Below are 23,996 nucleotides of genomic sequence, written 5' to 3' on the forward strand. Positions count from 1 at the left end.
CTTTCAGTTTTTCGAGTTTTAATCAATAAAGAGGAATTATGGTTCGTAGTTGAACTCCAGCGCTTTTACTTGCACAGTCTATGGAGGGTAACAGGAGGCCTGCTGTTAACACCAACATCCCCTGTTGCAGTTTTATGTATGTATTTGTGAACTATACACTGTAGTTTCATGCTTTGTGGTAATGCATGGTAAAACGCACGTTACCACAAAGCAGTAGTATGGGCGTTCCAAAAAGCCAGACAGATAGTTGACGTGTATGTTAACATATGCACCTGTCATCTCTTGCTGACACAGAGTGGCGTTCTCTTCTGCGGTGTCTCACTTTTGAGAAAACGAAGCTGTCATTAAACTGATGGATGGAAGACGTGATAGTCTTACCTCAGTCTATTAAAAAGAATAGTGTTCTATCGTAGTCATCTCAGGCATGCCCCAACTACATAGTAAAACATAAACGTGTGATATAAAATGCAAATCAATGCAATTTTTTCCCCCAATCCCGCACTGGTAGAGGAGGAACATATGGACGGCTTTTTTTATGCTTCTGTAAGGATGGTTTATTTGTTGCTCTGTTGTAGCGAAGACGGGGTTAGTTGTGTGATGTAGAAGACCTGTATGCGTCTGTGATGTAGCTAAACTAGACTTATGTAGGGAAACTTGGACACAATGAAAAAACAAATTGGTGACCACTCAATGAACTAAGGAGGTCTGCAATGGGAAAGTGCCTTCCACAATCCAGCGCTGGTTCTTCCTCCCTATTGCACAGCCACGGTCAAGCCTACGCTGCACCAGTAGCCTCAAGCCACCATTGCACTTGCAACTTTAAGCCTCAGTTGCACCCTTGACCTCAAGCCACCATTGCACCCTCAGCCTCAAGCCACTGTTGCTTCCACAGCCTCAAGCTTGTGCTGCAACTGCAGTCTCAAGCCACCGCTGCACCTTCAGCCTTAAGGCCCACTGCACCCACAGCCTCAAGCTTGTGCTGCAGCTGCAGTCTCAAGCCACCACTGCACCCACAGCCTCAAGCCCCACTGCACCCACAGCCTCAAGCCCCACTGCACACACAGCCTCGGGCCCCACTGCACCCACAGCCTCAGGCACTACTGCACTCACAGCCTCAGGCCCCACTGCACCCACAGCCTCAAGCCCCACTGCACCCACAGCCTCAAGCTCCACTGCACACACAGCCTCAAGCCCCACTGCACCCACAGCCTCAGGCACTATTGCACCCACAGCCTCAGGCCCCACTGCACTCACAGCCTCAGGCCCCACTGCACCCACAGCCTCAGGCCCCACTGCACCCACAGCCTCAAGCCCCACTGCACCCACAGCCTCAAGCCCCACTGCACCTGCAGCATCAAGCTGCGCTGCTGCAGCCTCTAGCTACAGTCCCTGTCTCCAGCCACCTGGTGCACACTTCAGTTCTCTGGTACCTGGAACTTCACTTCCTCTGTAGCTGCAAGTATTGGTAGAATGGGGGTAGCCAGCAGCTATGTCTAAAACCCCCATGAGGGAAGAAGGCACCTGCACAGAGCAGCAGGGTCCACACCTCCACCCGTGACAGAAGGGCCATTAATTGTGAAAATATTCAAGTTTTAAATCTAGTAAAAATAGAGGTCAGTTTGCATACATAGGCAAGAGTATAGCCAAGGGCCAGACTTAGGTTTATAGCGAAGTTGTGGTTTGAGAAATTGAGTCAATTTTATTTTTACATGTTCTTAAACTGTTTTGTATTTACTAAATGTATACCATACTTGTTTTACACCATGGGTTAGAGACAACACAGCAGATGCTGCCCAATTGGAGGCTTATGATTGAGACCTCAGATGGAGCCCTCTGAAAAGGATAGAATTACTGCAACTAGTCATTCATTTGTTTGTAACTTTCAGGTTGAGCTACTGAGCTCTGTAAACAAAAGGCTTCTCCCATCAAAGGGGCTAGGGGAGCTTATAGGTGCGTAAAAGCAGCTTAAACTGGAAATTTACATAAAAAATACAAACTTGCGAACAAGCAGGCTTTTTATTGAGGAAGAGACCATTCTAAGGGGCTGATGCAGAAATGTTCTGCTAGGCGAGTGCTGCTCGCACAACAGTCTCACCACTAGGTGGAGCTGAGAAGGATAGGAAATTCCATATAGTGACCGGAATGCCATGCGAATGTCATTCACCCTGGTATACTATATGCTGGATGGACCATTATAGATCAGCCCTTGTGTCTCTTCTGCAATAAAGGATTCTTCCCTGCCTGATCACAATCTACTTCACAATGCATGTGCAGTTCAGTGTGCACATCTGGTAATGCAGTAGTTACATCGCCAAAGATCCCAAACTCAAAAGAAGACTGGGTGAAAATGTCAGCATCAGCGAGGAAGAACACTGGACGGAAGGTGAGTAAAGTTCGGCTTTACACATTATACAGATAATTCATATGCAATATATCCTGAAAAATATTTCCCCCAGACAATGCCTGCATCTGCCTTTCTCCCTGGAAGTCCAGCACTATTCTAGTTCGGCATCACCCAGAATCAGCATCTGCTTCTTGGACTAAAATCCTTCTCCTAGAAGACACAATCATGTAAATCCTGGGTAGTTCTTGGCTGTGTTCACAAATGCCTGCCACAGATCAGTCCCTGCTGCAGCCTCCTATGTACAGTCTGTTCACTGGGGGAGAGGAGACTTCCATTCTTCCTCCTGCCTGCAGCAGACTAATGACATCATCTCAGCCTAGGCAAATCACTAGTTTGGACAGCTTTTTAACAATGGAGCTCTTTTAAATTATATTGTTGCCATTTTTGATGTTTCAAAAACGTATTTATGCTGACTGGTAAAGCTACTGATAGGTCACCTCAAGGATAATTTTTGGGCATGGACCTGGGCATGGTTATACTGAGGGATGCATCAGTATCCGAAATGACACATATGTATATTCCGCGCCTGGCGGAAGTTTCCCTGTTACTGTAGCCGAGTTTCTCCTTGTCTGTAGAGCTGGGTTAATGTGTAAGGCAGATATAATGCAGCGAGTTCATTTACATGTGGCACGTAGCCTCCTGCAGCTTGTGGCAGCTGTCATGCTCGGCAGGGCTCAGGCTGCAGATGTGACCTATCCCATTATAGGTTGGCATTATGGTGTGTGCTGCCGCACAGGGTGATACATTGTGTCTGCAGAATGAGTGTGCTATGATGAGGTCACATGACAGATGTATAGCCTGTGCCAGCACCATTCTTTGAGTCGGTATATATTACTTCCTCGGAAGCCGTTTGTGTATCCTCTGAAAAGCAATGCTGTAATTCCATGGTAGGGTTCCTCATAATCTCCCAAAGAAGATCTCCGGGCACGCAGTTAAAATAAACCGTTGGAATACACATATGGAAACTGTATTACCGGACTAAGAATCTGCAATTCTGTTCAGCCAGTGAACCAAAGGCAAACATTTCCCAGCACACTAACCAGACAGCTGGCAAAAAAATAAGCCGTCTGACTATTAGGTTTAAAAACAGAGGTTTTAGTTGCACAACTTTTGCAAAATATGTGAAAGCCACACTGCCTCGTCAAGGCCCCTCTGTGTAATGTGGTCCTAACTCTAACCAATGAGAGCCTCCATCTTGGAGCATATATATAAATTAGGTACAGGTTTGCCAGGAATTAACTCAACCTCCTTAAAGTAGTATTAAGGTCTGGGCGTTTTTTACTTTAATGCATTCTCTGCATTAGGGTAAAAACGGCCCAGCACCTTTTTTCTCCCCAGGTCCTCCCCACACTTACCTGTCAGCTACGCTTGTCCCGCCGCCGGTCCCGAAGCGATCCTCCGTTCCCCGAACTTCCTGGTTGCGGGGGGAGGATACTAATGGCAGAGGAGCCATAGGCTTCTTCTGCCATCAATCAAAGAGAGAAGGGGCGTGGCCTGCCACAGGGCTGTGTGTGTCTTTGGACGCACACAGCCACTGCGGGCATGAGCGCGCACGGGTGCCTCCATTAGAACGATGGTGGCACCCGTACAGGGGGCGGGGGGAAGATTGCTGCGCGGACCCACTAGAAAACAAGGAATTCAAAACTTTTAAAGAAAAGCAGCAACAGCCTCCAGCAAAGGTCTGCTTGTAGGAAATATTTTTTTTAAAAAGGAGGCTTTAATATCACTTTAAAGGCACAGGGACACACCAGAAGCCCAGCACATCACAATTGGCAGCTTCACAAACACAAAGGCACAAGGCAAGCCCTACTTCCCACTCCTTCTTTCTACCTTCTCCAAGCAGGTAGACGGACAGCTGCTGTAGACTGTGCTGTCCTTTGTGATCATGTACTGGACAGGAAGTCCGGGGAAGCTGAGCTGAGAGAGTTAGAGTTGTTCAGAAACATAATGGTTGTAAGTGCTTGGGTAAAAATGTAAAGAAATAATGTTTACTTGTTAGATCTGGATTCATTTTTGGAACAAAAATTGAGAGTTTTATACTACTTTAAATCTGGGAGGTCACAGAATGTCCAAAGTGCTCTTCTTACACAATTACCTTAAATTTTCTAGATTGTCTTACTACGGTCATGCAGCTGAGAGCCGAGGGAGATGTGGAGGGACTGTTGGGGGGGGGGAGACTTGGCATGGGTGACAGCAGAATTTACAGATGTCCCGATGGGGTGAGGAACGGTCAATGAAGCTGCAGAATTGTGTGTGACAAAGGGCGAGTGTTCGAGCCCCCGAGATACAAACTTGGAGAGAGGATGTTCTCACTACTCACTGGGGCCGGTGCCAGCAGCTCTGCTGACCCCTCTCATGTATCTGCTTCCACTCTTGCACCTTATTTCCTCTGCGTGTAACTTTAGAATTTATTGTGGTGACACGGTGTCACGCTTTAGGGGATCCGGAGCGAGTTTATAGGTTCGGCTTAATGAGGGATTTATGTGTTACGAGGCACCTGCACACTTCAGAATTGTGTTCATCGCTACCCCTTTTTTTTACTAGCTACACGACATGCATAGAGCGAGCCAAACCACCGTAGTCGTAAAGGAAAAGCAGAGCCCTTTTTTTTTTTTTGGTACGCAGAGGAGCCGCTTATATTGCAAAATACAGCCAATGAAAACGTTGCACCGTATAGTATAGCACTCCCACTTAAAGTAGTGTAAACTCCACACCATCATTCAAAGTGCCGGGTGCAGGCGTCAGCAATATCCCAAACAGAGAATAAGCCCTGGACCCGACCATAGCTCTGCCCCGACATTTGGTTTTAAATCTATGTGATGCTCTATGCCAATGGTTTCTCTTTGTAGCTTTGATATGAGAAAAGAAACAATTCAGCTCCCATAATGTTGCAAGAGCTGTCCCTGGTCTGCTCCTGCATGAGTTGCGCAGTAAATTAGCATCATATGCTGGGGGTATTGAGTGCACCAAGAGGCCTGTTTGGGGTCTGCACCCATTACCTCCAGCATATGATGCTAATTTACTGCGCAACTGTACATGAAGAAGCTGCAAACAGAATCTAGTTTGTTATCCTGTTGTTGTTTTTTTAATCTTGTTCATGGCAAACTGGCTCCTTTATTTTATAGATAGCTTCCCTATCTCGTCTGAGCATCGGTCTGTGTGTGTTTCTCACTCTTCCCCCCCCTCCTCCTCTCAGAGAAGGGGGGGGAGTGTATTTGAGAAGTGTTCTGTGTTGTCAGATGAAGGGATATGTTATGCATCACTATAAGCTGTTCTCTGTCTACTTTGGGCTGACACCTGAAATAGCTCTGCAGTTATCAAAACTCCCTAAACACACATAAGATTGCAGCACTCCTCCATTGCACACAAGCAGAGGGAATCCAGGAACCCACCGTTCTGGAGCTTGCCCTCACTCCCACGTTAGCTACCGTCACAACAATAAACCTACGATTGAGCCCAGGATTTGGTGAAATGGGTTAGAGGGGCTGAACTGAGGCAAGACTTTGTGTAGTGGTGTGATCTTTAATAAAAGACGTTTCCAGCAACATATGGAATGCAGCTGGATGTTTTATTGTTTTGACAAAACTCCCTGTTGGTTGAAGAGTTCTAGCTCTGCCTGGAAAGCATCGGACCTCTGCAGAGAGACCACTGCTTTCCCACAGAAAACAATTGCCCTACTCTGCAGTCTGCTGGCAGGGTTCAAGCTTTTCTACTCAGGCTGTGGCTGCTTTTTGAAGAACACAAATTTTAAGACGTTGCATGCCTTTTGTTTTGTTGCGACTGCAGTTAGCTGATTAAGGGCCGGTGCACACCTAGGCGATCTGTGACCGAGCGGCAATCGTGCACGATACGCCACGATAACGGAGTCGTCCGTCACAGACGAACGCGCTGTGGGTACCTTTTTTCTGTGATCGCCACGTGGATGTCACCCTATTGAAATCAATGGGGCCGCGCGGCAATCGCTGTCTGCAATTGTGCAGGACCGCGCGATCCCGGGACATGTAGCCCCAGATCGCTCAGGTCTGCGCCGGGCCTTAAGTTGAGACTTTAGGATAAAAAGTGCAGTGATGGCTAAAAAACTGAGGCTTAGCAAAAAATAAACTAGACTCCCCCTTTAAAATCAAATAATGTGACTCCTCCGTCATGAGTGAAGGGTGAAAGATAAGACGATTGTTGTGCTGTAGATTACTGCTTGTAGCATTGGAATATGGGAGATGAATGTGGGTCAGCTGGATTAGGAATCATTATATGAAGCCTATACACGATGGAGCAGATTAGCCCCCGTGGTTAAAGCTCCCTGCTCATGGAACATGTATAGGGTTATATATAGCTACCTCTCAATATGTGCATATTATTCACCGACCTTGTGAGAATACGTTTTGTGGAAGGCACTGCAGCTTTCCCGATCTACTTTATATGTATTTGGTTCATCATTGGGCTTTTATCAGCCACATACATTTGAGGCTGAATTCCAGGCAGACAGATCAAAAAAGACAATGGTAAAATATATTTAATGAAAAACATGAATTGGTTTACATTTAGCCGACACAAGTCATGATATGGGCTTTCTGCTGTGTATTTAGCTATTTTAGCACTTTTTGGGGTTGTGTGAACCCTTCTGTAAATAAAACACGTGCTTTACCCATGTAGGGCAAAGGAACAGGTTAACTTTAAAAAGGAACTTCACTCTCCCCCCATTCCCATTCTTTCTTTTTTATCCCCTCTTACCTGTCTTGTTGGGTTCCCTGGAAATAAGATACTCACCCGCTGAGCAAATCCAGCGTTGACCTCCTAGGAGCCGCTGCACAGGTCGCATTTTGTGCTGCCGTCTACCACCACTTGGTCATTAAGGGCTGGCTGTCTCCTCTGGGATCAGGCATCCAGTCCTGATGATGATCCACATCCATGTCCACCCTCTGGCCAGTCAGTTTACCCACTCCTGTTCTGGGATATGTGATGTAGATATCCCAGGGGGCTGCGGAAGCAGGAACCTGTCATTCTTGCCTAGGTGAGAATTCAGCGGGAAGGGGAGGTATGGGGTCAAAAAAAAAAATAGATGAAAAATGTACAAATGGCAGCTCATATCTTTCTCCTCATTCCATTCGGAACTTTAAAGTAGGAGCATCATATGAATTCCTCCCTATTCCCCCCATAGCTCTGGGGCTGGCCCATTGGCTACTTAAGAACCCAACATTGTCACATTGTGGATGGGCCAAGAATCTATATAATTGGAAAAGTAAGCACATCAAGCATTAAAAATTATATTGCAGTAAATTACATTAAAAAAAATTAAGTAGACAACAATGTCCATGCGTTAGATACTTTACAGCATCTTATGTCACCATATACAATATGCAGTACAGTATAAGTATAATACAGAGGCAAGCAAAGCGTAATGGCAACAGTAAGTCACAGTAGACAAAGTTGATCAAAGTTTAAAATACTTTCAAAGAGTGAATTTTTCCAAAAGTAATACTAATACCATGGTAAGGAGGAGAGAACCAGGTATGGCAACATTTTGGGGGACAAACAACCATCTAAATAAAGTTTGTTCCCACCTCAAAGAGTCTGCAAGTTGCCAACTCTTCCTCGTTCCCTAGATCGTACATTGTGGTTGGGTAGAGAAGTGAAGACATGTTCCCCAGTGAAAACCTTTTTTTTTCCCCCAATGCATCAACAAGTCAAGGCACTGGGTGACTTTATTGTGTCACAAGGCTGCGCTTCCATCCAGGCAATGGTTCAGCGTTTATCTAGAAATGCAGACATAAAACAGAGCTCACAGACATGTTATTAGTCAGTCATTAAATGCCATCGAAATAGTCAACAGTCTCAGGTAGCAGTTGGAATGTGACTTCCGCGTCATTGTCACCGTGAAGCTGCAAACATAATTGGCCTGATCATTAAATCGGCTGACGCCTCAGGGCCAGCGTTTTGGGAATCCATTGTTATCCGCTGCCACCTGTCCGCTGTAACGGTGTCAGCCTTTCATTTTATGTAGAAGTAAATCTTTCGCTCGCAAAATAGTCAAGGTATGAAGACTTGACCTTCAGACGTCCGGATCCTTCTGCAGATTAGGAAATCATTTTCCTGGCTCTGCTGCTATGGAACTGTGTAAAAATCGATCAGATAAATACATGAAATAAACACATTTATTTGCATTGTCTATGTTACGTATATAGTGCTTAATAGAGAAAAAACATTCACAGCAGTTACTGGACCTGGAAACCTGTGTAAAGGCAAGGGGAACATCTAACAGCTATGCGGATTGTGTCCTTGGTGGAAATTGAGCCCATGACCATGACCGTGGCTTTGCAAGGACTACGAAGTTAGCCACCACGCTAATAAATACAGGATCTGGCCAAATATTCCTGGACACCTGACCATTCTACCTTCACCATATAGCCAAGCGTATGTGGACACCCTTCCAAATGATTGAGTTCAGGTGTTTCCAGTGAAGGGTACTGTTAATGCTACAGCATACAAAGACATATTTGGACAATTGTGAGCTTCCAACCAGATGGTAACAGTTTGGTGAAGGCTTTTTTCTGTTCCAGTATGACCATGCCCCAGCTCGGGGTTTGGTGTAGAATAACTTGAGTGGCCTTCACAGAGCCCTGACCTCAACCCTATTGAACACCATTGGAATGAATTGGAACTCACATTGCCAGCCAGGTCTTCTAATCCACCATCAGTACCTGACCTCACAAAGGTTTTTCTGGCAAAATGGGCACAAATTCCGAGACACCGTCCAAAATCTTGTGGAAAGCCTTCCCAGAAGAATGGAGGGTGATATAGTCACAATGGAGAGGGAGGAAAATACATATTATTATTATTATTATACAGGATTTCTATAGCGCCAACAGTTTGCGCAGTGCTTTACAATATAAGGAAGACATTACAATTACAATATAATTAAAGACAAGAGGGTAAGGAGGGCCCTGCCCCTGAGGGCTTACAATCTTAAAAGGAGGGGCAAGTGATACATGAGGAGGTAGCTGTGTGGGGATGAATTGTTTGAGAACGTGATAGTTCAGTGGTTAGTTTGAGGCAGTCAGAGTGGGAGATAATCGGACAGGTTCGGGTAAAGTGTCCCAGAGGATGGGAGAGACTCGAGAGAAGTCCTGGAGGTGAGCATGGGAAGAGTTGATGAGGGAGCTGGAAAGCAGGAGGTCTTTGGAAGAGCGGAGGGGATGGTTAGGGTGATACTTTGAGGCACGTTTTGAGATATAGCCGGGGAAGAGTTGTGGATGGCTTTATAAGTGGTTAATATTTTGAATTATATCCTTTGAGCAATTTAAAGCCAGTGGAGTGATTGGCAGAGTGCCCATAAGGTTGAAACAAGATGCCCAACAAGTTCATATACTGTACTTTTGATGGCCAGATGTTCAAACTGATCAGTCAAATGCAATAGGAGGAGGAACCATTGTGTGCCACTGCAAAGCAGGAAGCAGAGTATAAAGTTAAGGAAAATATGGCTGCCTCCATGAACATACTGACTTACAAATTAAACATAGGAACTCGATATTTAAAACATTAACACATACGGATAGGTTTATTTGCCTCAAGTGATCTCTTTTGAATGCTTATCTAAAAAAAAAAGGCCACACACCCCCTTTAAATTGCAGCGATTTCACTTTGTGACCTAATGCCATTTTCCAGGCTCTGCACTTTGATCATTTGGCCAAGTGAAAGCAAAGAAAATTAGGAATGAAAAATAAACAGATTTTTGTTTGTCCGTGGTTATTTCCATACCTACTGTCTCACCCCTTCCCACACCTCGGTGTCACGCAGACTGTCCTAAATGGGGCTTTTCTTCTGCAGTGCGCTAGCTCCCTTGCCGCTAGGGCACGGTGGAAAGAGCCCTCCCCACTGTGGTCTGGTGATGTAGCCATTCTGGAGGGGGGGATGGCAAAGACCTCTGTGTACTTTGGCTCAGGATGCAGCAGTGCCCGTCCTAGTAATTTCTCATCAGACACTGAGGGCCCTGTGTATACAGGACACACTGACACTGAGAACGACCCCGTTCTAGCTGAACGCGCTGTCTGTTTGCTCCCATGCTCTCTCCCATTGAACTGCTTCCTGCCCAGGTACACAAAGGCTTCTCAAACTGGCCAGTAAGGTCAATATCACACGTCACTTGTGCCAGTAATTAGCAACTCAGCGTGCTGCTCTGATCACATTACAGAGGGTCAAGGTTTCTCAAATTCTCCGTTTTTAAAATGGAATTTGTCACCAATGTGGTCACAGAGCTGGTCAAATTAGCTACAGTTTGATTGTAGAAACCTCCTTTAGATCCAGGGGGGTAACTAGAAATTATAGAACCCCATTGCAAAAATGTAAATGGACCTCCAAAAAAGAGCATTAAACAACACTCTAATTACAATGGCAGGTCACAGAGGATGGAAGAGTATGTGGCCAGGAAATTAAGTAAGTACAGATCTTTGAAGAGGGGGGTCTTATTCAGCCATGTACAAAGCTTGAGTACATAGCCTATCGCACTCCTAACCGGAAAGGATGCAAGGAATGGATGATGGGTGCTGTAGTGACTGCGGATGGCGCCTCTGGCAGATTAGTAATAAGTGAAGAAATCACCAGCACTCCTGAGTTCCAAGAATGTCAGACCTTGTTTATTGACATCCAATCAGATCTGACAATGTATGGCAACGTTTCGGGAAGGCACAACGGGTCTGGCATTCTTGGAACTCTGATAAAGTGATTTCTTCACTTATTATTCAGCCATGGGCTCGAGATGAAGGAAAGTGTACACTGTTTAAAAGTACATTTATTCTTTAAAAGGACCTTCTCACGAACTGACACTAAGGAGGAGTCGTTGCGCAATAGGGAATGTACAGCATGGCACACAGGCTAAGGCGTTAAGGAATAGGGAGCATATAGCATGGTACACTGAATGAGGTGGTTAGGGACAATGATTTTACAGCATGGCATACAGAATAAGCCAGTGTGGAGTAGTAAACACGCAGCATGGTACACAGGTTGAGGCAGCAAAGAATAGGGATCGTACAGCAGGGCATGCAGAATGAGGTGTAATGGAATAGGGAACATGCAGCATGGCATATGAAATGAGCCAATGTGGAATAATGAATGTGCAGCATGGCATACAGGATAAGGCGGTGAGCAATAGTGGATGTACAGCGTGGCATACAGGATAAGGCGGTGAGGAGTAGTGGATGTACAGCGTGGCATACAGGATAAGGCGGTGAGGAATAGTGGATGTACAGCGTGGCATACAGGATAAGGCGGTGAGGAATAGTGAATGTACAGCGTGGCATACAGGATAGGGCGGTGAGGAGTAGTGGGTGTACAGCGTGGCATACAGGATAAGGCGGCGAGGAATAGTGGATGTACAGCGTGGCATACAGGATAAGGCGGTGAGGAGTAGTGGATGTACAGTGTGGCATACAGGATAGGGCGGTGAGGAATAGTGGATGTACAGCGTGGCATACAGGATAGGGCAGTGAGGAATAGTGGATGTACAGCGTGGCATAAGGATGGAACCAGTGTGGAATAGTGAATGTACACCCCACCCTGTGACTGGGACAGTAAATGAAGAAACAGCAGACCCTGTTTTGTTGGGGAGGAGACCTGTTTTTTCTCTACTACAGTTAAATAACATTTACAGGTCTTTTCCCTCCCCCAGCCTGTGACTGGACAGTGAAAGCTAAAGCAGAAGAGTGATGAGCTCTCCTTCTGTTAGCATGTTCCTTGCATTGCAAGACAGCCAATTGGTTACTTGTGCTGCTTCTCCCTCCCCCAGCCTGAACGCTGCTGTACAGGGATTATAAAAGGCCAATACCAAACCTAATTCAGATACTGAATTGCATTTTAAAACATTCATCTAATGATGTATTATTCATCACAGACCAGCACTGAAGTCCCATTCCGGGACAGGGCCTCTTTAAAGTGACTTCTGACACTTAAGCTCAAGACGCAGTAAGTAAAGCTAAATAAGCCCGAAATATAAAACCTTTATTCCTGCATGATTTTAATAATAAAAGACGGAATGTTCTGTTTCAATCAGAAACCCAATCATGACCGGATCTCTTTAGGGCCAGGTAAAAGGATAATTTCCCCCCACTGACCAATAGTTTTATATTACACAAGAAGAGAAAAGCATCCACCGTGACGTTCTTTTTCTGCGTTTTTCGGCGCTGCTGGCGTCTTTGGTACAGAAAATGTTAACCGAGATATTCAATCTGGGAATTCAGGAGCTGCGACTCATCCTTTCGGGACTGGCTGCCTCAGCCAAGAGGGTATCGAGTGCTGCGCATTACAAGGGTGTCTGCAGCACTCATAGGCTGTAGCAGCTTGGCCGGGATCCACTTCACACCCCTCACAATAAACGTATTTTTGTCCTCGCTCTAAGTTCACTCCACTAGCCCCACAAAAAAACGTCCAGCGGCGAAGAGCAGAGAAAATAAACGATGGTCGGAATGCGAGAGGCGAGTCCGCGGTGTAAGAGCGGCAAAATCTCTTGTGGGTAGCAGGCTAGAATTGACACTTTTAGAGAAGAGTGCGTGTAAGTCGCGCTGGGGCTCACTACTCATCGGGGAAGAGGGATGTGTATGCTTTACAGCTGAACTCCGGCCAAACCCATATACAGTATGATACATATAGGGGAGCTGCTTTACCTGTCCATCCAGTCCTGAGATATACACAGCACAGCTTTGTCTGGCGGGGCAGAAGGCCTGATCTATAGGTCTTGTCCCTCCCCCAGCCTGTGAGTGGACAGTGAGAGGAGAAGCAGCAGACTGATGAACTCATCTCTCTGTCACTCGTCACTACTGTGACGTCTTTGTCCAATAAATGGACATATTGAACTACATCGCTGAGTGCTGGTGATTTTACTACTTTATCTTGTGTTTGCACTGCGCCATCCGTGATTGTCACTGCGAGCACCATCTCACTTATTGGCCGGGACTGCTGCAAGGTGTGTGCAGGGCTCCCCCATCGTCCTACTCCTCTCACTGCTCTCTCTTCTATCAACATGCACCTTGCACTGCAGTACGGCTGATTCCTTACTTGTGCTGCTTCTCCCTACCCATACCCTCCAGACACTCCAACTCAGGCTGAGGTCTGCTGTTCTGGGACTATAAGAGGCCAATACCAATCCTAATTTAGGTGCTTACACTGATGACTTTACTTTGTCCTCCTATCAGCGTTTTCCTTGTTAGCACATGAGCATTGCAGTACACCTGCTTCCTTGGGCTGCTTTTCTCTCTGCTGCTCTGAGCTTTGCTGTACAAAGGGCTGATACCGGGTCAAATTCAGATACCTGCACTGCTTGCAATTGTATACATTTATGGATACATTGGGATACATGGCTTGCATTTGGATACATCTATGTAATACATTTAATGATATATTAATGATTACAGAGTTGCATTCATTTGTGTCTTGTATATATATATATATATATATATGTGTCTGGAGTTCAGATTTAAAGGCCTTGTAAAAAATAAAAAATAAATTACAATATGTAAAAGATCTTCTTGTAACAATTACAGATATGTAAGTGGTAGTGACCACACTGTCACTGAAACTGACTGGAAGAGCAATCCCTATATTGGACCACATATCTACCTGTCCCTGCAGAACTGTCTCTATTTAGGTGAAACTTATAGATCTGTTGATATAAATATTCAGTATAATCTAGTAAGCACATATTCAGGGCCCGTTAAAACAATGAACATTCTTAGCATAGTTTCTTTTCAGGTTGAATGTATTGTAATAACTTTTTTTTTTGGCCACTAGATGGAGCTGATGAGGAAAAAAGTATTTATTTGCTTTCCTCCCCAGCTCCACCTTGTGGTCATAATGTGGTATTACATTACATTATAATCTACATTAAAAAATAAATAAATACAAAAATAATTATATATATACAAACTGTTTATTTTTACCTCTGTTTGGACAGAAAAAACATAGACAGGGCCTTGCTTACCACACCGACTTCCCAGGATTTGCAGAGATTGACAGGGCAAACGGCTCTGCAAATTATTTATAAATAGGCCCCTATAGACTTGAGTTGTGAGGGAGCAGTAAAGCACAATCATTGTACAAGTAGGAAGCAAGTAGGAAGCAGATCCTATGTATGTAATGCACAAATATGGCTGCCCCCATGTACATAGTTAATTGAAAACGATACATAGTAGCAACGTTTTAAAAACATTATTACATGTAGGTTATTCCCATATACAGTGTATATGACCTTTAATTTTGTTTTCATTTTATGTTTTTAGTGTTTACCCTGCAAACTGTTACATTGCTTCTTTAAAACAGTGATGTAATTTAAAAATCTGCAAAGGGTAAAATCTTTGCTTTCGGTTGGATGCATACCTTTGACATCTTCGGGGGTCTCTAAGCTGTGCTTGGAAAGGACTACATGAGATCAAGCATTTCAGGATACCTTTAGATGGATATGCTTCTAAAAGCCTGGTCACAGTTGCAGAGCAGCAGTCACATGGGATGTTCTCAGCTGAACTGTCTCTGGGGATGCTTGCTTTGTGCAGCTTCTCTGCTCTGTGTTTTCATTTCTTTACACATGCTTTCTGACACTGGATTGAAGGCACGTGCTGTGTAAAAATCTCCCTTTTCATGGTTTATGGAATAAAGGCACCAAATCAAGCAGGTAATAGTAATAGAAAGAACATGGCATTTCATTTTTGTTTGATCACAAAAGCGCACTTATCCTTTACAGGTGTACGTTCGCCTGGAAATATTAGAAGTAAACTTGATATACGTGATCTGCTAAAAAAGACTTTCCATTGTGTTTTGCTGAGTTATAGAAACATTGTGACTGCCTGTTTGCTGATGCCTAGGAAAAAAAATAACCTATTCAGTGTTTTGTGCTGGAATATTCGAACAGTTCCATCAATATTAATTCTGGCTCCAATGCACCGATCGCTGATGTATGAAATTAAGAAGTCACGTGACTTGTCCCCAGTGTGCCTGACAAGTTTCCCTTAAAGCTTTCTTCTTTAAAAATAAAATTTCTCTGTAACTGTTGTAAGGCAGAGCAGACCGGCCCTCTTCGTGCACTTGGAACGGCCATTGCACATTTGCCTGCAGCACCTCCTGCTGGGGAACTTTGGTACTGCATTTTGCCTATTTAGACACATAAGAATTTAGGATTGCCATGATAATTAAAGGTCAACTACAGACAAGATAAATGGAAGTAATACATCTTTACTGTATTACCTGCCAAAGGATTTCTAATTCTATTCAGCTAGTTTTGTTATTCCCACACCTCTACCATGCTGCACAGCCAGGAAAATCCCTCTGTTTCAGCTTTACTACCTTATAGGTAACTTAACTGCTTATTGGATTGGACTGATAGAGGGGATGCCATATTCAATGAACAGCCTGGAGGAACGGAGGGGACAAAAGAAGGTTCCAGAACCAGGAAATGAGGGTGTCACCTGACTACCCGTGTGGCTGAGACATGTCTATGGTATATAAAGTACTTTTAAAGTGTATGGATACTCTTTTCAAAGCAGAAAGAGATAGACTTTGCTAGATCAGCAAGGCAGTTCCCAGTTTGTGGCTCCAGTGATGGCTAGTTGAAGTGATGGTACACTCTCATGTAGGGCTGCAACAACTAATCGACATAATCGATTATAATCGATTATTGAAAGTCTTTTTCTGAGCATTTTTGCAAGCGATTGGCTGCTAGGCCATGCTGGGACTTATTGTCCCTCTAGAAGACCAAAGGTTGTCCAAACAACCGTCTCATAATGACTGCTGTGAAACCTGCGTTATTGTGACGTGCGCACACTTTTACCTGCTGGGCGCACTCTTTATTTAAATTGTCCTCTGACCTTGTCCTGTCATCAGCGACTTGTCATCCTTCACTCTGTAAATCAAACCCTTTATGTGTAATAGCAGCAGCCCTTGGCCGCCGGCCGTCCATTTTATAATTGAACCTGGCTTATAAGATAATGAAATTACCATTTGTTAGAGCCCAGGAAGTCCTGCATGCCCGGTCCCCTGCGTAATGATTCTCAGTTCTCTTTACAGATGCTGCAAGCTGATAAATTGCTCATCACTTTGATTAGGGACTAAGCCGATTTGACATTTTTTTCAGCGAAGGAGCCAATTCTGGAGGGTGGACAGCTTGGTCTGCGGTAATTCCAGTATAGGGTTACAGATGAACCTCTTCTGTCAGGGGTTGGTCACAGACAGCTGTGGTAGACTGTAGAGTTTAGGTCATCAAGTGAGAAATGGCAATTTTCCCGGTGAAAGGTGCAATTTTTGTTGCCTTTTACAGTCATAGACACAGGAAAAATGACAAAATAATAGAGTTCTGTTTGACTTTCCTGCTACTAAGCTCGTCTCTGACTACAGACAGCTACTTCTTTCATGTTACAGAGTTCTTAATTTAAAGACCAGGGAACCTTTTTCTCCAGGATACTGGTTTTCATGTTTTCACTTATGTGAAACAAACCTTCACAGGAGGTGTCTTGACTATAGGCTGGGGAAAGCAACCTCAACACTCCAGCTCCTCTGCCTCCAGGAGTCATGTTTGTGTCAGAGTCTTGCAATGCCTCATGGGGCTTGTAGTCCCACAACAGCTGTCTGTTCTAGGAGGAAGAGGAAATTGGGATTCCCATTACTTTCTGTCCTCGTGACAGTGGTCGCCAGTACAGATTGAGAGGATGAATCTCCCCAGCAGGGACATGCACAGCAGTGAAATCATGACAGATTTTCTAACCCGGGGGTCAGCAATCTTTACCACGTTAGTTGTCAATTTACAAGCAGTTGACAATCGGAATGACAGTAACCCGTATTGTGCCATAGACCTCTGATAAGCACCAATTGCTGCCCCTTTGGACTTCACAACAGCCCCAAATTTCTGGACCTTCAAGCCTGAGATTAGCCCCTTATCTGAACCATCAAACCTCTGGTCGACTCCAGTTCCTGGACCTTCGAACCTTAGATCAACCCTATTTAATGCACATTCAGACCTCAGATAATCCCAAACCTTTCACCTTCAGATCTCAGATCAGCCAGTCTTCATGCACCTTCAGACCTCGGAACAGCCGCAGTTCATTCACCTTTAGACCTCAAATCAGCCCCAAACCCTTCACCTTTAGACCTCAAATCAGCTCCAAACCCTTCGTTCTTTTATCTCAGATCAGCCCCAAACCCTTCACCTTTAGACCTTAAACTCTTCACCCTTGTACCACAGATCAGCCCCAAAACCTTCACCTTTAGACCTTAAAGCAGCACCAAAACCCTTTACCTTTAAACCTTAAACTCATTGCCCTTGTACCACAGATCAGCCCCAAACCCTTCACCTTTAGACCTCAAATCAGCCCCAAACCCTTTGCCTTTTTACCACAGATCAGCCCCAAACCCTTCACCTTTGAACCTCAAATCAGCCCCAAACCCTTTACCTTTTTACCACAGATCAGCCCCGAACCCTTCACCTTTAGACCTCAGATCAGCCCCAAACCCTTTGCCTTTTTACCACAGATCAGCCCCAAATCATTCACCTTTTTGCCTAAAATCGGCCCAAAACCCTTCACCCTTGTACCACAGATCAGCCCCAAACCCTTTACCTTTAGTCCTCAGATCAGCTCCAAACCCTTCACCTTTAGACTTCAAATCAGATCCAAACTCTTCACCTTTAGATCTCAGATCAGCCCTAAACCCTTTAGCTGTAGACTTCAGATCAGCCCCAAACCCTTCAGGGGGTTGCCGATGCCTGTTCTAACCCTTCACCAGTCCAAAAGTTTTGTATCTAGATACATTTTAAACTTGTTCAATAACGTCTGCACAATTTAAGAGGGAGCCATATTGGAGAAGCCAGTATCATTCAGATTCAGACAATTGTGACCACAAAGTATAACCTTCTTCTTTAAATATTTAAGTGTAACTATTTTTTGCTTCTTTTATATTTTTAGAGTGGATAAGTAACATCTGTCTGTGACCATGTTGGGGAGATTGTTCCCCACTTCCTGATGATGTTATTATTAAAACAGGAAGCAGGGGCAAATCTTCCAAATGGCACCATATCAAGCCTCTAAAGGGAACTTGAGTTATCTAAGGGGCCTCTAACCCTCCCCTATCTGTCAAGAAGAAAAAAGAAAATCTAGGCTGCAGCATCACTTTAAACCTTCAGACTGTTATGTCATATGCATTGCTCTCTTATTAGAAATGTTCAGTTCTTGTTGCTGCTTTCATCTCATACCCTTGGTAATTGGCCTTTCATTATTAAGAATGTGGAGGCTCAGCTGCTCGGACACATCACTAAGAGGCCTGGAATGTAAATGTCGTCACTCGCCGAACTTCTCACAGAATATCAAATTTATTGAACTTATTGGCATTAGTCAACCTTTAGAGAGCAACACAATAAATGAGTGACATCGAAAATACCACAGCCATTGCATCAACACAGCAGCCGGTCAGCTTCCATCTTAAGAAGCAATGGTCAGCCTAGGGCCGGATTTCCCACAAGGCCAACCAAGGCCCGGCCTCGGGGGGGCAGGGAGCTGAGGTGCGGCAGGGTTTCCTATCGCCCAACGCCCGCGACATGAAGTCCTGGGTGCCGGGCAGGTAGTTGTTTTCTACATTTAGCTCTGCTTAGGGCAAGCAGAGCTAAATGTAGAGCAGGGAAGCCGCTGATTCGTTTACAAGTGATCTTGGCGATGTTGCCGAGATCACTTGTATGCAGCCAGCTATCTCTCTCCCCGCCGGTCGGAGAACCTCTCTTCAGGATGGAGAGTGGGGAGCAGAGTAAGGAATGTCCGTTCTCCGCTCTGCTTCATGTAAACAGTGTGAAGGGAGAGCTGCCCTCGCAGCCTTCCCCTCTCGGCTGTGCTGTGCTAGAACTCCTGTATTGGAGGTTCAATAAAGAGAACCAGTCACCCCCAAATGCTATCACACAGGGGCTTGTTAGCTCCTGTGTGATAGCAATAAAGTTAAGTGAAAAAAATAAAAACAAAAATAATTAATAAAAAAATATAAAATAAATAAAAATTTAGAAAATAATAAGAGAGAGTAAATCCAGTCCTGGGTCAGCCCACATAGTTGCCTCATGGCAGGTTTCCTTTAAACCTATTGTAGTAAAGCTAAACCCTTTCCTAGCGTGACAAATCTGCATAGTTGAAGAGATTTTAACGTTTAATCCTAAAGTTACACACATTGCTACAGACAATGCTTAGTGTGTTCTGCTATAGGGTTCCTAAGAGGTTTAGGTTTGCAAGAAATAGTCTTATGGTACGCTTACTACGGTATTATGTATTTTCCGGCACTATTACTATATATTGTACCACGTGTTAGACATGTAAGCTGCGGAAAAATTCGATTCGGTTCAGATTTTTCGTTATTCGGCATTTGGATACGAAATTCAATTCGGTTTGGGGGTTTCGTATTCGGACAAAATCCGAATTTTCATTAATTGCGGATGAGTTTACGAATATTCCTTGCGACTACCACAGAAAACCATATACAGATATTAATAGTAAAGCTGAAGCTCCCAGACCCGAATGGCATTCGGGAGTCCAAATTTCTGAATAGCATTCAGCAGCTCCAGAAAGCAATTTGGGTCTGGGAGCCATATACATACATAATACTAAAGCTGAAGCTCCTAGACCCGAATGGTATTCGGGAGTCCAAATCTCCAAATACCATTTGGGAGCTCCAGAAAGCAATATGGGTCTGACAGCCATATACATATATAATACTAAAGCTGAGGCTTCCAGACCCAAATAGCATTTGGGAGCGCCCAAATGCTATTCGGAAATTTGGACTCCATGCGGGTCTTGGAGCCTCAGCTTTAGTATTATGTATATAAAATTAGTATTCTATTCTAAAACACATCTGATTGGCCTGAAAAGTCACGTGTCCGATCCAAATTAGTTTTTAAACGAAATTCGGGCGGGATCCAAAATTTCGTAAACAGAAATTCGGTTTTGGACACATTCAGATGCATTGGGATCCGGAAATTTGGATGTGTCCAAATTTTCGGAAAATTGGTACCAATTTTGTTTTGGAAATAAACAGGTCGCACATGTCTACCACGTGTGTCATCCGGACCTCTCTCAGCTGGTCTAGTGAGCGGCATGAGCTTTACATGGAATGAATCAGGTTTAGAGATTTAAACAAAAGTTATTTTGAGGGGAAAAAAAACTGTTTTAATATAATCCCTTAAATAGGGCACTTTGTAACCCCTCCCCCAATTTTCTGTGAATACAAAGAGGAGTTTTAATATTGGAACTAGTATTGGTGTGATAGTACAGCTTTAAGGTTTGACTTACAAAAGGACTACACTTCTGAAAGTTGGGAGTCATGGAGATGTATTTGCTGCTATGGTTTTCATGTTTTATTGAACCCTTTAGAAATGTGATTTGCCGTTTTGTTCAGTTTAATTGTCACTTTATGTCCGTAGCACTTTTTCATGTACTAAGATTGATCCTTTTGTCTTTCAGCTTAGCACGGTACATACTAGGAAGACCGGATCTCAGGCACTTTATCAAGGACAAATGGTAAGTGCGTTTGGTTATTAGTGTGCGTTGTCTTTTATCATCTGAGTTCCATTATCAGGACCTTTTTTCATGTTCAATGTACTAGCAGTGATACTGATGCTGCCTCCGGGTCAGAGAGAGCTCCTCATGTAATACATTAGCCTCCTATATAAACCTGGACAGCTATGTGTTTCTAATGTATGAGAACAGTTGGGCACTCATGCAATATCTGACCATCCCTCAAATCCTGAAGATGCAGCTTCTCCCCTAAAAATTAGCACTGTGATTGCTTCAATTACAGGAAAGATTTGGATTATCTGGAACAAGGAAGGACAATAATATTTGGATAGTCTTCTAACCTGCCTGGTTCTCTTCTATGAACAGTTGTGTTGGGCCATCTCAAGGTGGACACCTTTGGCTCACCGAGTCAACCCGCATCTGAAACATTAGTTTCTTCTTCTTAGCAACTTGTACCTAGCTGACTGTGCTCCTTCCAGCTGGAAGGCTTTAATTTATTCTCAAGTGACTACAAAGTGCTTTTGGACTCTGTATCTTTTAGGTGGCTGCTCCTAGTATATTCAAATGCTCTGAGTCACTCCTTTGGTACCCATTTGAAGGTATTCTTGGTGTATGTGAGCAGCCTTGCTGGAGCCAACGAGATCATTGAAATTTCATATCTCCTTATCTCCTAAGCAATAAATACCTGAAGTCCCAGCACCATTTGGCAATTGTCTTTGAAGTTTCCTTGCCAGTAATGGGCAGGGGGTGGCAATTCTTATATGACATGGTGGTGCTTTTGCAACAGTGGTTTACCAGTTTGTCAAATGAATTTAGTAACTTTAGCTCCCAGCACCTTCACTGTGACCGTGCATGTTAGTATCAGATTGGTTACAGCAAGTATATGATGCTTTTTTCTAAGTCGAATGTGATATTATGACAATATCACATTATGACCACTAGATGGAGCTGAGGAGCATTGGAAATAAATACCTATTTCCTATGCTCCTCAGCTCCATCTAGTGGTCATAACAAGGTATTTTCCAAATAATACATTCGACCTGAAAGTAAACTATATCACAAAGGTTTGTTGTTGCTTCCATTCACAAAGAATGAACGTTCACAGAGTTTTGCAGGATGAATTGCTCTGCAAATGATTTATAGATCGTCATAGATGTGTCTCTATCGCACACATACCGGTATCCCCCTAGCTCGGGTGCTGGAACAACTGGTGCAGGTTCGGGTCGACGTGTAGCAGTGTGCAGCCACGTCCTGCCATAGGCACGCAATCACACGCAAGACGTGTCCCTTCCAGGAGAACTGGCGTAAGGATTTGCACGGGCATGCATGCTGTAAGGATTTGCCCGGCTGTGTGAATGAGCCCATAGTGTATTACCAGCAGGATCACCAGGTGAATATAAAGGAGAAGTTCATGAAAAAAGAAAACTAATGCAGCCACCACATCTGAGGACGGGTAAGCTGCATTATATGACACGTTTGTTCAGCCGTTCGCAAAGCTAACACTGGTCAATTACGATCACAAGCTTGCTGTCCCAAGCTCTGTCCTGTGGTGCTAGTGTGGCAGAATGTGTCAGATGCTGCAGATAGGGAGGGGCGTCCCAGGAGAGACAGCCAGGAAAGAGAGAGAGAAGAGAGATGGCCAGGAGAGAGAGCGAGGAGAGACACCTAGGAGAGAGAGCAAGGAGAGACAATCAAGCAGAGAGAGAGAGGAGGGACAGCCAAAAGAGAGAGGGAGGAGGAACAGCCAGGAGAGAGAGGAGGGACAGCCAGGGGAGAGGAAGGAGGGACAGCCAGTGGAGAGGGAGGAGGGACAGCCAGAGGAGATGGAGGAGGGACAGTCAGGAGAGAGAGAAAGAGAGAGGAGAGATATCCAGGAGGGAGAGACAGCCAGGGGAGAGGGAGGAGAGACAGTCAGGGGAGAGAGTGAGGAGAGACAGCCAGGGGAGAGAGAAGAGAGAGCAATGAAAGAGAGAGGAGAGACAACCAGGGGAGAGAGCAAGGAGAGACAGCCAGGAGAGAGAGAGGAGAGACAGCCAGGGGAGATGACGGAGGGACAGTCAGGAGAGAGAGAGGAGAGACAGCCAGGAGGGAGAGCGAGGAGAGACAGCCTGGAGAGAAAGTGAGAAGAGAGAGCCAGGAGAGAGCAAGGAAAGAGAAAAGAGAGACAACCAGGGGAGAGAGCAAGGAGGGACAGCCAGGAGAGAGAGAGGAGAGACAGCCAGGGGAGATGACGGAGGGACAGTCAGGAGAGAGAAAGAGAAGAGACAGCCAGGAGGGAGAGCGAGGAGAGACAGCCAGGAGGGAGAGCGAGGAGAGACAGCCAGGAGAGAGAGTGAGGAAAGACAGCCAAATGAGAGAGCGAGGAGAGACAGCCAGGGGAGAGAGTGAGAAGAGACAGCCAAGAGAGAGTGAAGTAGGAGTTTTGTTTTTTATTTTTAGATCTCATTGAGCTCATCATTCAAAAAGTAGATCTGAACACAAACAATTGTGGGCACCCCTGCTTTAAGGCAACAGAATTTACAGAATTTTCGAAATAATGTTAACAATTTCAAAAATAGTGGCGAGGAGCAGACCCGGTCATTATTATTTAATCAGAATAGTAGGTCGGGTGGAGGGGGGGGAATAGTGTTGGGACTCCACAGGTTGTATTTTCTGAAATATGGACACGCACTTTAAAACTCATCCCGCACCGTCAGTCCAAAGCTCTATTCTCTAAATTCTTGTTAGCTGACGAGTAGCATTGATGTAAAAGGATTTCGTCAGAGCCAGGTTTGGATATTTTATTGTATGTATCCCTGTGAAAGCCTTTATGAGCACTCAAGTTATTTGGTGTTTTTATGCTCTGATGTTCTCTCTTACAATACCTTCTGTAGAACAAGGAACAACTGCTCTGAGCCGCGTCTCCTCTGTAGATTTCCGACAGCAATTTTGCTCCATTTAGAACACGGCGTTCATATCCATTCTGGATCCCATCGCGGTGGCGGCGGCGGGATGGCTTTCTTCTCGGCTCAATGTGCTTCTGTTTTAAATAAAACCTTGGAGATAATACTTTTTAGTTCTTCCTGTGAAGTGATAAAACCCTAATT

General features: G+C 44.6%; 1 protein-coding gene across 2 annotated transcripts in view; it reads left to right on the top strand.

The window, feature by feature from the left end:
• The window catches only part of PLXNB1 (plexin B1), a 175,959-nt gene that overhangs the window by 58,208 nt on the left and 93,755 nt on the right, over positions 1–23,996 (top strand). For both annotated transcript variants that reach the window (XM_018557973.1, XM_018557974.1), the window contains exon 2: positions 20,857–20,913. The gene's annotated coding sequence lies outside the window, so the exon portion shown is untranslated. The remainder of the gene's footprint in view (positions 1–20,856; positions 20,914–23,996) is intronic.

The sequence above is a fragment of the Nanorana parkeri genome, unplaced genomic scaffold, assembly GCF_000935625.1.
Source record: "Nanorana parkeri isolate BGI_ZX_2015 unplaced genomic scaffold, ASM93562v1 scaffold314, whole genome shotgun sequence".
Classification (NCBI taxonomy): domain Eukaryota; kingdom Metazoa; phylum Chordata; class Amphibia; order Anura; family Dicroglossidae; genus Nanorana; species Nanorana parkeri.